Genomic DNA, 2,597 nt, shown 5'->3' with positions numbered 1-2,597 from the left:
GCTCTGAGTCCTTTGAGTGTGTGTTTCTTAATTTTACCTAAACAGGTGTGACCGCAGCCCTATTACAGGAGATGGATGCCTGAGAAGGGAGCTTTCCAAATACACAAAGTGAAGTCTCTCTGCTCTCCATAAAACAAATATTCTTTATTTCCCCCTACGCCCAACAGCAGCACAAATGGGGTATTCCTGCCCCTGTGTGCTGTTAGGACAGGTGGAATTTTTAATTAAAGACTTCTTCCCCTATAAGAGGCCGAGAGACCTCCCCCTCTTTGTGTTTTTTTCTATCTTGTGTGACAGGACGGGGGTGAGGGGGGAGGTGTCTCTGCCTCTCCCCCAGTTTTTGTTCTTACCTGCCTGCTGGTCTTCTTTTGTTCTGGGCGGAACGTGTTCTCGGCGGGCAGGTTGCCGGCCGGGCGCCTTATTCGGGTGTCGGCTGGATTTTCGGGAGGTAGCGCATGCGCAGTAGCTTTTGTGCCGTGGCTTTCTCCCTACTGGCTCCAACGTGGAGCCTAGGAGTGTCTTGGGTCCCCAGGCTGCTCTGGGGCTTGAGTATGTTCTATTGTTCCCCTCATTCCCCCTGGCTGGGTTTTTGGGGCTCTGGCGGGGGAGAGGGGGTGGCGTTTGCGCTTGCCCCGCCCCCCTGGTGGTTCAGCCCTTTATAAGTTCCTTTACCCCACTCCCCTATGCTTGTCCACTTTTGTACACAAGCTTTTCTTGCTCGGGGCCTGCTAGCAAGCTCCAAAGCGCCCTTTGCCTTATACTGAAAGTAGGTGGTGAGTGGTTGGATCTACTAACATGTGGGGTAAGAAAGTAACACGTATCTTGTTGTTTTTTTTCTTGCTGGATGTCGTCTTCCTCCTCCTCTGTGGAGCCTAGGAGGAAATCTGCCTCTAAGCGCAGACATCTAGCCTGCGACAAGTGCGGGATTCCCCTCCCGGATGGCTATGAATATCGGCTCTGCCGCGGTTGCAGAGGCCTGCCATCTGAAGATACACCCTTCCGGGATGTTTTTGGCTGGGTGAAGGACTTCGTGGGACAATCCATGAAGGAGATGAAAGATTCCTTCACTCATCTAAGAGACCTCGCGTGGAACCCCGTCAGTTGTCTCTTCCCCCTCTGGAGGACCTCCGGATTACAGACCAGGTATCCTCGGAAGAGGAGATGGAGGAACCAGAGAAGCCCATCTTCCACATTGAGAAGATGCCCAGTTTGCTCAAGACCGTGGGGGTCAGAGACTGTGCCAGGCATTCGTCTCAGGAGGGGTCATACAGGAGACCAAAGTCCTTCAAAGCCAGCTCGGATTTGGTCCATAAAATGGAGGCGGAATGGAGGTGTCCGGAGAAAGCTTTTAACCTCTCTAAGGGAGGGTTCACATGGTGTAACGTGGCGCGTGATGTGGCACGTCTACGCCGCGGGAGCCTTTGCGGGCCGTACACGCTCCCATTGATTTCAAGGGATCTTCATAGTCCCGTGTCTAGACAACTTAGTCCTCGCTATACAGTTGAATACCACAGTGGCTTTTCTAAACGAACTGGGCTGGCTAGTACATTGGCAGAAGTCAGTAGTGGTTCCATCTACCCAGATTCAGTTCCTGGGGTTGATTCTGGATTCTCTCAGCATGATGATCTCCCTGCCTCCTCCTCGGAAGGAGAAGATTGGTCGAACGGCTCATCACCTATCTGCTACCCGGAAGGTTACCATCAGGACAGCCATGAAGGTCCTAGGTCTTATGTCCACAGCCATCGAGGCAGTTCCGTGGGCCCTGTGGCACATGCAACCATTACAATGTGAGATCCTGAGAGTCTGGAACCACAGTCCTTCTGGACTACGGAAGCATATTCAGTTAACCATCAGAACCCGTCGATCACTGATTTGGTGGTCTCATCTCCAAGACGGGAAGTCCACGGTCCATACCTCCTGGACCCTGTTGACTACAGATGCCTTCCTCACAGGATGGGGAGCGCATCTAGGGGAGACCCCGACACGAGGTACCTGGAACCATCTGAAGAGAGCGCAATCGTTCAATTGGTGCTTATTGCAGTTCACCGTGCACTTCTGGCATTTGCACCCCATCTACAGGGGAGAGCTGTAAGAGTGAGGACTGACAATCTTACAGCAGTGCGGTACATCAACAAACGGGGGAACCAGATCCCCCTCTCTACTGCAGGTAACTGACCTGATATTTTCCTGGGCCGAAAAGAACCTGTCCCAGCTGTCAGCAGTTCACATCCGAGGTCAACTGGACATCCTTGCGGATCAGCTCAGCAGAGGCCTAGTGACGTCAGGCGAATGGTCCCTAGATCTGGACATCTTTCACCATCTCACCGAGATGTGGGGTCTCCCCACGGTGGATCTGATGGCTACTCAATACAACGCCAAAGTAGAGAAATATTGTTCCAGTTACCGTGAGGGCAATCCTTTGGTGATGGATGCCCTGTCAATACCTTGGAAGTTCAAACTGGCGTATGTGTTTCCTCCGATCCCCATGAATCCCAAGGTATTAGCAAAACTCAGGAAGGACCAGACTTCGGCTATAGTGATCATGCCGTTCTGGCCAAAAAGGGCATGGTTCACTGACCTCATCCTAATGAGTCGAG

The sequence above is a fragment of the Leptodactylus fuscus genome, chromosome 10 (assembly GCF_031893055.1).
Source record: "Leptodactylus fuscus isolate aLepFus1 chromosome 10, aLepFus1.hap2, whole genome shotgun sequence".
In the NCBI taxonomy this organism is placed as follows: Eukaryota; Metazoa; Chordata; class Amphibia; order Anura; family Leptodactylidae; genus Leptodactylus; species Leptodactylus fuscus.
This window is presented reverse-complemented; position numbering follows the sequence as displayed.